Source organism: Haliotis asinina, chromosome 10, assembly GCF_037392515.1.
Source record: "Haliotis asinina isolate JCU_RB_2024 chromosome 10, JCU_Hal_asi_v2, whole genome shotgun sequence".
Lineage (NCBI taxonomy): Eukaryota > Metazoa > Mollusca > Gastropoda > Lepetellida > Haliotidae > Haliotis > Haliotis asinina.
Genome location: NC_090289.1, coordinates 31,224,854 through 31,240,182, shown reverse-complemented (window position 1 = coordinate 31,240,182; position 15,329 = coordinate 31,224,854).

Here is a 15,329-nt window from a genome sequence, read left to right as displayed (position 1 = left end):
CGTTTTCCCCTCAGACATTATGTATATGATATAAAATATTAAAATTATAACATGATATGCGGGTCAATAGTGGGGGATACCCCCACACCCCCACTGTTGGGGGTTACCTCACTGTTGGGTGGTGGCTCACTGTGGGAGGGTACCCCCACGTATAACCATGTTATAACCACGGCAGCAGTTACGCCTACAGCCAACAACAGTCGGGTTGGGTTGGTCACTTTATGTTGGTTACACCACCGTTTTTTACCGGCAGCTACTCTCTTAGGATTCTTCTGCCTGGTTACTGTGGGGGTCACTTCCCTCACCTCTGGAGGGGTTTCCCTCACTGGTTCCTGTGTCACTTCCATCACCTCGGGAGCAGCATCCATCTATACTATTATTATTATTCTTTCTCTCAAATTGACAATGTTTTGCCGTGATAATCGCCGCCGTCACTGGAGCCAACAACATACCATATTTGTGGTACAGCCCGCAGCTGATAGAGCTCACGGCGTGTTCGATAAAAGGGTCTTTCTCGAGGTCCTCCCACAGGTAAAGTCGGCGCTCTGGTGGAATGGGAAGGAAGTGTGATACAATACCGGTGTATATCTGGGTCATAGCCGATCCTATTGTCTTTGTCATTTCTGCTCCGAGCCGGGACTCGTATCTAGCGTACAGCTTATCAATTTCTTCGGCTGACATTTTGTGAATTTTATCCGGAGTGTAGTCCCCAAAGTAATGTTTGGCTTTGCCGCCAACAGCCAACGCCACCAGTTTCTCTCGCTTGTCATCAGTGGGGCCTGCCGGCGGCGTGGGGGAGACCCCCAACTGTTCGAGCAATTCCTCACACTCCATCTTATAATATAACAAGTAAGATTTAGTTTTAACTATATAATACCCGATACAGACAAAACACAGAGAAATGAAGGTTAAGTTGCACACGACAAATACTTCAAATATCATAGCTATATACTTAGCTTTGCTTAGCTTTGCTTAGCTTTGCTTAGCTTTGCTTAGCTTTAGCACACTCTATATGCTACTGGTTGGTCGGTCTTTAGCACGAGCTTAGCGTGTTTAGTTTCAGCGAGCTGTTTTTTCACCCGTTCCCGTTCTAATTTGCTCATCACATCGTTCTCTCTCAAACACTCCTCGAACGAATCCCTGTCCTTGCAGTGAAATAAGGCCACCCATCGCGTCTGCTCCCTGAGGTCTTTCAACACCGAGTTGAACTTCTGCGTTAGCACCCAGACGCTGTGATTTGCATGCCGGCCGGAGAAGGCCAGGTACGATAGCATGTCTCTCTTTTTTGTTATCTCGCGATTAGCGCTGCAGTCGTCCAGTATGAACAGCGTCGGTTCCCCTTTAAATTTCTCGTGAAGAGCTTTCAACCAGTCCTGCAGGCGTGTCCCAGGGTCGATTTTGTGTACGTCCGGGTCCGTCATCACCCAAGGTCGCGCGTACGTTTTATTCATGCTCAGAGTAGGGCACATGATAACGATGTTATCGAACACATCCTTGTAGTAACTCTCCAACATATCCAACACGAAAACGGTCTTCCCACAGCCAGTCTGCCCGCACACTATGGCGCAGTGTGGGTCAGTGGGGAGTTGTGGGTACCCCTGGGGGTCTCCCCCACTAGTAGATGGCTTGCACGAATCTCCCATTGTCTATATTAAGTTGCGCGTCCATAATAACGTACAGATATAATTTCAACTTACCAGCGGTTTGAGCCTTCTTAGTAATCTCAATGGTTATCCCTTCGCTGCCGTTATCTATACGACGCCCGCTACCGTGCAGTTTATCATCATCCGTGGATCGCATGTCCAACCATAGGGCGTACTTGGTGGTCAGGTATTCACCGATCTGCACGGAGCCGAGGTCCAGGTCCTTTGTTATGTAGTCCCCAACTGGTAGCTTTTTTATCTCATCCCACTGCTGGTGGGGTCTCATACCATGACTGAACAGCTGGTTGGGCACGCCCTCGATGGTCACTTCCACCTTTTCAATCTCGGGGTTGAAAAACTTCTCGCTGTCCCTCCGGAATGGCTCGTAATACTCCACGGGGACGACCAGGATACCTTTCATCGATCGCGCCGGCACGTTCAGGTTGATATTCCACACAGTGTCGCTCTTATCTCGCACGACTGACCTATGCCTCAGTACGCGATCGTACAGGATAGCCATCTTTCCAGAGTACTGGCTTCGAACCTGCCTGGCCAGCTCCGGGCTAGTGACCATGTCGAACTCCAGAGAGATGTTGTCTATGGCATAACTGGCCTCATCACCGTTCGGCGTACGCACTACTTTGCTATAATCGTTAAACGTGAGCTCGTATTCGAGCCTATCACCCAGTGCGGCCTGGTAAAACGGCGCGTGTCCCGTGAGCAACTCGAAGTCGAGCGGCACGCAGAATCGATTCCCGTATGCTCGAGCGATGGCCTTTTCACCGTCCGATAGCTTGTCTTGCTGGTCTGGCGTGAAGACATACCCTATGCGCGCCCGGGTTGATTTGCTGATACCCTGGTACACATCATTGACTCGTTCTCCCTCGCTTTTCCAGAGATCCCTGTAGCAGTGAAACACGTCGCTGTCGTCGATGCTCAGCACCTCGTTACCGCTGATCTTGACGGTCGTTTTCTTGATGATAGCTCGACCCACGTTACGCACTAGCTCGCGTTTGTCGTTGTCGGAGGTCAACGTGATATTGAACGCCAGTCGAACAGTGCCTGGTACAATGAGGTCATTCTCACCAAGGTTTGGAAATCTAACCAGCAGAGTTTGATTCTGGTCTATCTTGCTGGGATTGTTGGTGATGGTCACCGACTGACGCACGGCTCTGGCGCCTAATGGCTCTCTCAATCTTCTGAAAGGATCTAATTTTCTGCCGTACATTGTTATATAAAAGAAATATATTTTTAATACTAATGGATGAAGACATACCTATGGAGGAGATGCCGGGCGCTAGTGCCCAGGCATTCGATGATGAGCAGGAGACCTCATTTACTAGTTCACCATTGAACCAAGAACTCTTGGAAACAACGGTAAATGATTATTACGAAAGTTTAAGAAGAGATAAAAACTACGTTGAACCACAGGGTCGATACCATAAGAATTTTTTTATTGATACAAAGGGTGTTCTACGCCTTAAGTCTGACCCAGGGGTTGACCTCTTTAACAAGAGCAATAAAAAACCACTGGCCTTGTCAACTCTAGCCAGCCGCCATGGTGTCGAATTTATCCGTAAAAATCTAAACATGAATGATTACGGTGGTGCAATACCTAAGGCCGTTAAAGAAGATCTGCAAGCTACCAGATCCCACCTCACCATTAGAGATGAAATGACACCACAGTGTGCTACAGAAGCCTCGGACAGCATAGAAAAACTGTTGAGCACCTACTGGGACAAACCGTTACCGGGGTTTGACTTTCCGGTAAGGGAACTGCGCGGCTTAGACGAAGCCGTGAAACGCGTGCGTGGAGAACTCATGAACAACATGGGGAAACTGAACGAAATCGACGAGCACATCGCTAGGGAAAAAACCAAACTCAACGAAACTGAAAACGATGATATGAAGCGTCGTATCAATGAACGACTACGTGATTTAGAAGACGAGAGACGTACACGATTGGAAGCCGCTTCCTCGAATCGTGAACAGCTTCGATCCCAGATCAGTCGTATTCGGGAAACAATCGATAGAATACTGAACGAGGATACAACTTGTTCCGGGAGCAAGGGATCACCATCGCCAGTATTCTGACTGCATTGGGTTTCATCATATCAACCCTGGTGGTGTCACTGGTGGGAGGAACCCCTGTGGGGCCTGCCAGTGGGGGAGTTCCCCCCACACACCCCGGTGGGGGTATTAAAGACTGGATAAAAAAACTCGGGGAAGGCCTAGCTAAACTGGCTGGTAAAGCCGCCGAAGCCCTTCCCGGCATCCTGGGTAGCATCGTCTCGTGGTTGTTGAGCGCTCTGTCTAAAACTGCCATGTGGCTCAGTCAAAACCTGTGGGCAGCCATCGTCGCCGTGGCGGGTCTGGTGTACGTAGCGGCTAAGAAATCTTTAACCAAATAAGTCCCAAAGTTACCCCACCAACCACTAGGGCCGTTTTATTATCGATATGCTGCTGATAGGGTGGTACCCCCACATGCATATGGGGGTGTGGTGTTGGTTGAATTTTAGGCTCCGGGGGTGGCGCCACTATACCCTTTTCACGTGGTGGGATGTGTGGGATATAGGGGGTGTTAATATCGGGGTTGATACCCAACTTTTGGTCCGCCGTGGCTATGACTATTTTGTTGTTATAACCCACCACTTTTTTTATTCTCAGTTGCATATCGCCATGTACAACCCCACGCCGAACACGTAATTGACTTTCGATCTAGCGTATTCTAACACGTTTTGGTAACGGTCGATGGCCCTCGGGAGATCAACTGGAGAATTGATAGCATCCTCAACGTTGGAAACGAATTGTGTCTGAGCGTCGTAAGCAGTTCCCTTACCGAGGATGTTGGAACGCGTCATCGACTGCGCACCCAACAGTGCCCACACGTACGTTCGAATCGAGTCGTTCAAGCGTATTGCACCAGCACGAGTGAATCCTTTCGATGTTTTTGAGATCATTTTAGTCCAGGCTGTGGCTGCATCAGGATTGGTTTGTTTTATACAGCTGACATGGATCTTTTCATTCGTTGTGGGACCTGTAAATGTATGACGGTTTGGGTTGTATGAACCATCTTTAGAACCGGCATAATATGTTCCGGACCTGTAGAAGTACACGAGAACTATACCGAGACCATGGTTCACACCAGGAAGGCGAAAGTCTTTATTCGTTGGAATCTCAAACTCCCCACAAATACGTTCATAAGCGCGTCTATCATAGGGGTTATTCGTCATACTCCACGCTTTATCTTGGGGAAGAGGAGCACTTATTTCCTTCTCGTTTGATAATAAATATGAAACGAAATAACCGCCTTACTCAGTTCGTCTATACCGTAGTCTGGTGTCACACCCGACCCTGTCGTCGCACACCACACAGCAAAGTTGAGTTGGTTCTGCCAAAACTGCATTGGGTTTTGATTCCAGTTTACCACCGCCTGCGCGTTATTAACGGACACGACATATTTTTCAAAGATATCAATAAAGGTTGTTTTAAACCCCGTACCATCTGCATTCACCACGATTTTCAAGTGTGCTAAATCCATATTATAATATATAAATTATATATTATAATATGTACATAACACTTCCAGGGATAACGAGCGGTGAGGCCGTTCAGCTGACGCACGCGATCGATAACACGTCAGGTCAACTCGAAGTCGCACTCTGCGATATCACCTACCTACCGCAATGGACTAACATTAATATCAGCAACAATAAGCTGTTCGTCAGTGGAACTCGCAGCCAGATAACTGACGGCTACTACAGCGTGTGCTCTCTAAACGACGAGGTCTTCAAACCCCTTGGAGCCGAACTCAAGATGAACGACTCAAACGGTACAGTGGTGTTAATCAACAACGGAAGAACCTCATTGAGGCTCGGCCGACCATTAGCGAGGATACTCGGTATGTCTCCTGACGAGATAAAACCAACAACAACCGTCACAGGCACGAAGTTACCCGACCTAGTACCGTACCGAGAGCTGTACATTCATCTCGATCAGGTGAGCACAACGTATAACATTCAAGGAGGTCACCCTTCCACTATACTGAGAGCAGTGCCGGTGAAAACTGAGAAATTCAACGACGGTAGAACCGAGTCGTTTTCACCACGGCAGTATAAGAGATTAACCCAGGGCAACATACCTGAGCTGACAATATCGGTGTTAGATATAAATCATAATCCTGTAAATATAGGATACCTCAGCTTAACGCTTCATGTAAAATGACCAGCGCACAAGGGCCCGGAGTGAAAAAATGCGTCAATATCGGGATCTCCGACCTTGGAGACACGCGCGGTTTCGACGCTCCCGGAGTAGATGGTAAATCGTGCGCCTTGCAACTGAAAAACAACATTTACAAACGCGTTGAAATCCCCTCCGGTGGAACCCTAAGTGATATGATAGATACCACAAGAGCAACAGTCAACACTAAGTACGCCCTTGTCAACACCGGTGATAATAATTGGATAATATACCCATCGTTCGGTGGTAAACTGTTCGACTTAGACGATGTTGAGAGCACTACCGTCGTCCAAAACAAACCATATATGCTCGTCTTCACCGAAGATAACAAGTGGGTGTTGTTACCCGATAACGACGACTGGTTTCTCAATATTAGACTCGTCTCCCCTTACGTGTTTACGGATAACAAAGACAACCACCTAAACAAAGTCGTGAACAATGGAACCCTGCTCGTGGCTTATGTCCCAACTCAGAGACGTAGCGTAGTCGTCAGCCCAGTCAACACTATGGCAGCCCACATGCTATCGAGTAAACCGGCCATACAAAACGTGACATTGCAGTTGGTGTCTGAATTCGAAGGCGTGGTCAAGATACTAGAGAGTCTACCGGCAAACTCAACACTGATCATCAAAGTCTACCTAGGGGAACCATCGGGGAATGATGTCGAGATCGTGAAGGGAATCAAACTCGGGTGGGTGAAACGACACCAGTATCAAGTTTGCAACGTTTACGTGCGGGTGGGTGTTGGAGCCGACACCAGTATGGAGGGGGTCAACGTGATCGTGGAAAACAAGATATCACTAACCAAGATCTTCCTGTCTGACAACATACACTTCATGGGTATGAAGTTAACCCCTGAATTATTATCAAAAAACCAGTTGGAAATTATATCGTAATAGTATAATAATGACCAGTCATCGTCCCAACACTACGCTTAACGACCTAGGAGACACGGAGGGCTTCGATCAGCCTGGTGAGGAAGATGAATTATACATCCTGCACTTCAAAGACAACGTGTACAGACGGGTGTCGTTATCAGATTTAAAAGAGCCTAAATGGCTGCTCAACTTAACAATCACCTCACCTTATATCACATTAAAAGAAGAAAAGTGGGGGTACATCTCTAAGATTAGGAATAACGGTATCTGGCCCGGGGATTTCATTACGGAAAATAAAGCAACAGTCTCGATAGATTCTCGTATTGGAGAAAAAAGTGGGTTAAGTTCTGACACAGAAAGTAAATTAACATTTAGCAGTAAGTTTTTTTTACCCAAGGAGCATCTTGATCAAATAAACTACCTCTACACAATCATCATAGAAGTCGTCTTTACGTATTTTAACCAGGAAAACTCCTCGAAAGGACGCCAAATTTTACCCGGGTTGACAATACACTGGTATAACGAACACGTAGGTCAATATTGCCGTATTGTTATACAACGGAATAACCCGGGGGGTCCTATAAACCGCTTCATAAGCCTCCCTGGGGTTTTTATTACAACAGAAAAGTCTATTGGCTTCACACCTATTATCATTAATTATGATCTATCCCTTGTAGGCTTCAAATTCATTCGTGAAATATTAACTGAAACCCAATTAAAATATTTTTCAAAATATATATTATAGATGGGTCTGTACCCAGTCGTAGAGGAAGTAGCGAAGACGCTGGAAACCGTAGATGGGTTCCGCTTGAGGCAGTTATGTGATGTGAAACGTCAACTAGAACAAGACCGTGACACGCGGAAAGCACTATGTAAAAAATATAATAGAGCTTTCAATATCGTGGACGGGGCTGACACTACCCTTATGGCAACCAGCATGGGACTAGGGGCGGCAGGCGTTGGGTTGTTAGCTACCATCGTGGCCGCACCTATAGTGCTAGGTATTGAAATAACAGCTGGGGTGGCAGGGTTCGCAGGGTTGGCGCTTAAGTTAGTATCACGCAGACTGCATCGTAAGGCATTGAAACATGACGAGATCAGGGTTCTGGCCGAAGCAAAGCTGAACACAGTGAGTGAGCGAATTTCCACGGCACTCTCTGACAGTAAGATCTCAGAAGAGGAGTTTCGTTCAATCCTCTCTGAACTCAAAAAATATAACGGAATGAAACAAGATATTCGATCCAAGTCTCGTAAGTCTGCTATCAGCGAGGACGAGAAAAAAAAGTACATAGAACAGGGGATACAAAAAGCCCAGCAAGCCTTTATTATGAACACCAAAGAGATCGTAGGCGGTTCACGTTAAACTGTTTCATCGATATAAACATAACATAGGGGAACACGAGGGCGATAGCCGTAAGCGGGCCACCGATCCTATATGGTCAGTCAAAACTTACAACATAGATAAAGTGGATATGAAAGCCGACGAACCTAACTTGTACTACTTGAGGGATGGGCCGGGTAGGGGGTTTGTAAGAGAAGAATTATTGATCGTACCGTACGGCACAGTGTTACCTCCAACCAATACAAAGTAGGCATAGTAATTACCGCCAACTTTTTTGTAGTATGGGTAATAGTAGCAAGAGCTAATGACCCAACCAAAGCCTTATTTAGTAAATAAGGCTTTGTAGAGACATTTCTTGAAAGTGGTCCAGAACCCCTATTCCCTATACTACTTAATTCATTTAAAACACACACGCTTATGTCTAATTACGCTAGCCTAATTAGGAATGTTCCATTATTCCTATAGGTAAGGAGTTGGTCAACCGTAACTAATCCTTCTGACAATAGGGGTACTCACTATTGGGGCTTCTGACTAATGGGGTATCACTGTGTGAAATGGTATTTGAGAAAATTGGTGACGCAATTTAAGTCGTAACATTCGCATAATCTCTTGTAATTAGATCATATATCATATAAGCTAACAATCCAAACTTACCCCGACCCCACTCACATACTCAACCACCCTACCACCCGCTGACTCACCCAACCACCAACACATTCATTCACTCGCTTACCCCCTCACCTCTTACATTTCTCATTCACCCACTCACTTACCCTATCACCTATCAACCCTGTCATTTATTCACTCACTTACCTACTCACCTATCAACCCTCTGATTCACCCACGCACTTACCCACCCACCTATCAGTCCTCTCATTCACTCACTCACTTACCCGCTCACCTATCAACCCTCTCATTCACTCAGTTCCTCATCTACCCAGTCACTTACCCACTCATTCACTTACCCTCCTACCTAAAAACCCTCTCATTCACCTACTTACTTACCACCCGCCTATCAACCCTCTCATTCACCCATACACTTACCCACCCACCTATCAACCCTATCATTCACTCACTTCCTCATCTACCCAGTCACTTACCCACTCATTCACTTATCCACCTACCTAAAAACTCTCTCATTCACCCATGCACGTACCTACTCATCTATCAAAACTCTCATTCACCCACTCACTTAAAGGTCACATGCAACCAAAAAATCAAACATAATTAAAACACAATTATCACTTATTCATGACATCTAATATACATTGCTATTTGTTAAAAAACAAATAAACAAAATTATGAGCGTACAATCGCGATTCAAAAGTGCAATATTTTGTACTTGGGCTTACTTCCCTCGAAACGAAGTCCTCGGGAGACCGAACCCAGTCATAGCGGATTGCTGTGTACTCAAGTGGAACGACGGCTTCAGATTGGCTGGTTCATTTGCTGTTACGCTGAGGGCTCATTGTGGGTACAGAAGGATGATCTGTTTGATGGGCATTTTATAAGTATGGCTAGTCACAAGAAAGTAAGATTCCTTATGGATAACAACTTCGTTTATTGTACTTGATGCATCGTTTCAGTATGGATTCATATACCGTTGTCAAACAAAATCATTTACACTAGAAGAGGTTGTTATCCATAGAGAATTTATATAGAGGGTTTTGTAAATACACCCTCTCTGAATTTGAGTGCGATCAAATCAAATATCATCTCAGCAGAGATGGTGAACTACTGCATTACTAGAAACTGTCATTCGTCCAAGTACAAAGCTGGACTTGAAACTGACAAGAGTTTGCACCAGTTTCCGTCAAATCCAGTCATCCGAAAAAATGTAGTTTGTTTGCAACCCACAGACATAAAAAACTTGCCATGTGTACAAGTATCACACCTGCCTAATTACATAATGTTGTAGAGACTGGACTAGGGTGCACGAGTCATAAATCAATTTATTTTCTTTATGTCGTATAGCCTGATAGGTGTTACGTTCAAATTCCATGTGGTCAATGATTGAAGCTGTCTATTGTATATTGTCTTTAGCAGACAGACAGGCAGACAGACAGGTGTCAATAAACCAGACATTGAGCTTTCTCTGTGACAGAGGCTGCTTACCACAATCAACAAGTTTTTTTATGTAACGAGCAGATTATTTATTTGTTTGTGTACACAACTAAGATTAGGCTACTGCTCACGATCTCATACTCCGAGCATGCATACTGTTTCAAGTTAAGCGAACCTATTCACTGCGCATGCGTTATGGGCGCAGCACAGCTGTTGAAATTTTACAATTAAACGAGACTTACCTGTAAGTTAACATGGTTAACATGAGATTGCGCAGTGCGATCGAGCATCAGTATTTAAAGTAGATTGTTGACACCAGTGAGTTTGAGCTAACCAACCGCGTTGGCCAACAGGGTGGGAGTGAGGAGGGCATGTTAACCTCCAGCACTCCTGTGACGTAGCAGAATCCCAACCAAACTTCAACTTACAGGTAAGTCTCGTTTAATTGTAAAATTCTGCTACGTCACAGTGCTTCCGGTTCCCATGAGATTTGAAAGGTACCTGGTGTCATAAAATCATCACAGGAAGCCACTCTTCATTAAATTAACACCCATTTATTGTCACTTGCCACTAATTTCAAACTAGTAAAATGACTAGAATACATGCACATTAAACATGTTAAAACCAAGTTCTATAAGTCACCATCATGCAATAATCGACACAAGTGTGTTCACTGTGTTGCAGTTGTAGTCCTATTAATACAAAAAGCACCAATGTGATTAGAGATCTAATCTGGAGGTAGTTTCCTGACTAGCAGTAACAATTGTGTCATACATATTGCTGGTACCAGTGTCAACTGGGAGCCGGTAATGTTTGGCAAATGTCTGGGCTGATGTCCAACCCGCTGTCCTCAGAATGTCCGTGATCGGCACCTGTGCCACACTGGCTGCTGAAGAGGCTGCCGCCCTCGTACTGTGAGCACAGAACACCGAAGTATCTATTCCTGCCGCTGCAAGGACTTGCCGAATCCACCTTGCTATAGTGGATGTGCCGACTTTCTTATGGGGTTTTTTGGAAACTAATCAGCACTTGTTTTTCCTCTCCCCTTAAATCCAATGTGGCATCTAAATATGCCCTTAGAGTCCGATAGACACAGAGATTGCTTTCGGTCTCAAATCTATCTATGTCTACAAACTGTGCTGGCCTACCAGGTGTTCTCTGCTTTAGTCTATTGAGTACAAACACAATTTTGTTATCCATCATTTTCATGTTTAGGATATCCAAAGTCTGCAGAGATTGTAGTCTGTTAGCTGTGGCCAGTGCCAGTAACACTGTCAACTTGAGAGTCAGGTATTTCAAGGTCAGTTCACAGTTCCTTCCTAAGCTATCAATGTATGTGAATACTGTGCTCACATCCCACACGTTCTTGTACCTTGATCTGGTGGGCCTCTGTTGGAACACACCTTTCAAAAATCTACATACTAACGGGTCCGAACCAACACTAATTCCACTACTAATTGAGACTAAAGCACTTACTGCTGACCTAGCTGTATTTAAGCTACTGTAGCTAGAACCTTGTTCATACAGTACATGCAGAAATCCAAGTAACTCAGCTACAGTTCCCTGAAGTGGATCAATGTCCCTTTCACTGCAATATGCCTCCCACTTGTGGAGGTGAACCTGGTATTGTCGCTGAGTTGAACCACGCCATGATTGGGTGATGACTTTCCCAATTCGTTCCGGAATGCCTCGGAGCGTGAGGGCTTCCCGGATAAGCGGCATGCCACTAGTTGCAGCTTTTTCCTCAACGGGTGCAAAGAGTTGTTGTGCGGCAACCTCAGCAGGTCCATCCTGCGCGGCAGAAAACGAGGATGATCCACCAGCATCCTCAGCACCGTGTCGTACCAGGGCTGCGTTGGCCAGTTCGGCAGCACCATGGTTGCTTCCCCCTTCTCCTTCCTCAGCTTCTGGAGACACTGGGGTATCACACTGAAGGGAGGAAACATATACACATATAAGTTCTGCCATGATATAGAGAAAGCATCTGTTGCTTTAGCAGCTGGGTCTGGTTTCCAAGCTACATATGGCATGAATTGTTTATTAAGCCGAGATGCAAACAGGTCAATATCAGGTAGGCCCCACAATTGAGCCACAGATTCAAACACACTAGGAAGTAACTGCCATTCCGTTCTATCATCAAAAATGCGGGATTCTTTGTCAGCTTGTATGTTACAAGTGCCAGGTATATGACTAGCACTAACCCAAATGCTCCTTTCTATGCACCATTGCCAAAGTTTCTTCACTATTTTGTTACAGTTATGTGATTTGCTTCCTCCCATTGAATTTATATATGCAATAGCCGTAGAATTGTCCAACTGTAATTTGATGTGGCAGTGGGTTTTGTCCTTGCACAATGATTGGAGGGCGAGGAAACATGCCAGTAATTCTAACTCATTGATGTGACACTGATTCTCATCCCTTGTCCAGCGCCCATTCGCTGTCTGATTATTTAGATGGGCCCCCCAACCAGCTAGTGATGCATCTGAGAACAAGGTACACTCAGGAGCTGGAATTAACACTGGTTTAAATGTACTCTCAACCTCCTCTACCCACCAATCTAGGTTGTCACGCATGGCTTGTGTAATGATCATGGTTGCATCATAATTGCCACACACTCTCTTTAGAGCTACAGTTTTTGCCTGTTCAAGTTCTCGGTAGTGGAGCTGTCCATACTGGACACCAGGGAAGCTGCTTACTAACAGACCTATCACATGAGCAACTTCCTGAATTCTAGCATATTGCTTATCTGACAACACAGAGCACTCTAGCTTTACTCTTTGTGCTTTCTCGGGTGCCAGTTGTATTGTCATGAACACTGAATTGAGCACAAATCCAAGGAATTCTATCTCTTGAGTAGGTACCAGCTTAGATTTCTCAGCATGTATGATGAATCCCAGGTCTTGGAGTAACGTGACTGTCCGCCTAACATTATCTGCACATTCTACTTTGGTATCTCCCTGGAGGTAAGAGTCATCAAGATATGGAACCACCGTGCAGCCTTGTTGCCTGAGTGTAGCATAAGCAGGTTTAAGTAGTTTAGTGAATCTACGGGGGGCGCAAGCCAGTCCATTGGGTAAACAAGTATATTCATAGAGTATCCCTTGCCACTCAAACCGGAGGAATTTTCTGTGCTCTTCTGCAATAGGCACTGAATAATACGCATCCCGCAAATCAATACTTGCCATATAGCACCCCTGGGACATTAATTTGACAGCAGATTGTAAGGTTTCCATTTTAAAATGCTCATACTGAATATTGCTGTTAAATTGCTTAAGATTAAGTATAATCCTATAGGATCCATCTTTCTTCTTCCTGAGAAATATGGGGGATACACATTCCCCGTCACAATGCAGTGTGGGTTTTATCACACCTTTCTCTAGCAATTTAGAGATTTCCCCATCAATAATGTGCTTATCAGTTGTGTTTACCCTGACAGTTCTAGGAGTGGGTATCTGCACATGACTGTTCACCACAAGGTCAATATGACAACCAGAAACTGTGTCAAGGATAATCTCATCTGATGTCAAGGATTCCCATTGGGATACAAATTGACTAATACGTCCTGCAGTAAAGCATGCTGATGGGATCAAAGTCAGTCCCTGTACATAATGCTGATTTACCTGCGAGTCCAGATTTAATGTCTGCTGGGCCGACGTGTCTTGCTGGCATTTGATGGGCCTGCATGGGGCTGTCCGCGCCGGAAGCCCCCTCTGTTCTCTAAAAAAGCTGGATTTTTCCCCTAGCGTTGGGGGAAATTTAGCGAAACGCTTGAACTCCGATTTGAACTCCGGGCTTTTTTTCATCGCGTTTTATAGGTTGAATTGGCACTTTTCATGATTTCTTTCGGTAGGTGCATACCTAAAGGTATCAGAATCTGCAAAGTTGCGTTTTACGTTGCATGTGGCCTTTAACAACCCACCTATCAACCCTCTCATTCACTCACTTCCTGTTCTACCCAGTCACTTACCCACTCATTCAATTACCCACCTACCTATCAACTCTCTCATTCACCCACACAGTTACCTACTCACCTATCAACCCTCTCATTTACCCACAGACTTACCTACTCACCTATCAACCCTCTCATTCACACACTCACTTACCAACCCACCCATCAACCCTCTCATTCACTCACTTCCTCATCTACCCAGTCACTTACCCACTCATTCACTTACCCACCCACCTACCCAAGCAACGACCCCCTCATTCACTCACTCACTTACCCAACGAACCATCAACCCACTCACTCATCTACTTGCTCACCCAGCCGCCAACGCACTCACTCACTTACCCATCCACCCTCTCATTCACGCAATCAATCGCTCAATTCACCACTTACTGACACGTCAGTTGCTGTAAAAAAGGGTAGTTGTGTGTGTGTGTGTGTGTGTGTGTGTGTGTGTGTGTGTGTGTGCGCGCGCGCGTGGTGTCCCCCTCCCTCCCCTCTTGATCCGTGTATGTTCCTTACATCAATACATCAATACCCACAACACTTTCTCTATTCATCAACAGCCACTACTGCTGTGTAAATCACAGGGGCAGGGGTTTGCATGTATCCACGTAAACACCGTGGAACGTCCTCACATCTCACGCACATTCGTGATCCCGTCTCTTTCCCTTCATACATAATTAACGCAGGGATCCAGGAGCTCTCCTGGTTCTTCAGGGTCAGGCAGTCACAATTACCACGGTCACCATGACACTGACGTCAGTCATCACGAGCATCTCTGCATGGTTCCTATCAGCTTTTCTCAGAATATACATTACTGAGTATCATCACCTTTATCAGTGCGTCCACGCATGCCCAGACAACTCCACTACACTCCTAGATGTGTCACGTGAACTGACAACGATGACCAATGGGAGTAATTGATGAACCGGTAGCACAAGCAGCCGATGATGACTGTTGCAATGTCGAACTCAAAAAACAAACAAACACAAACTCCATATTTTAGGCACTCCAGTTTGCGCGCTGAACTCTCAGGGCTGCACAACTGCCCCTCGTGATACTCATTATTCCGAATATTTGCATAGATACAAAAACCATAATTGTTTGCGACTCATGATGTTCAGATAGTATTAGGGGCATGTCCAGCTTTTCAGGTGTGGTGAGGAAGCCTAGTAGTTAAAGCGCTGGTTTGCATTTGTCACGCCGTGGATCCG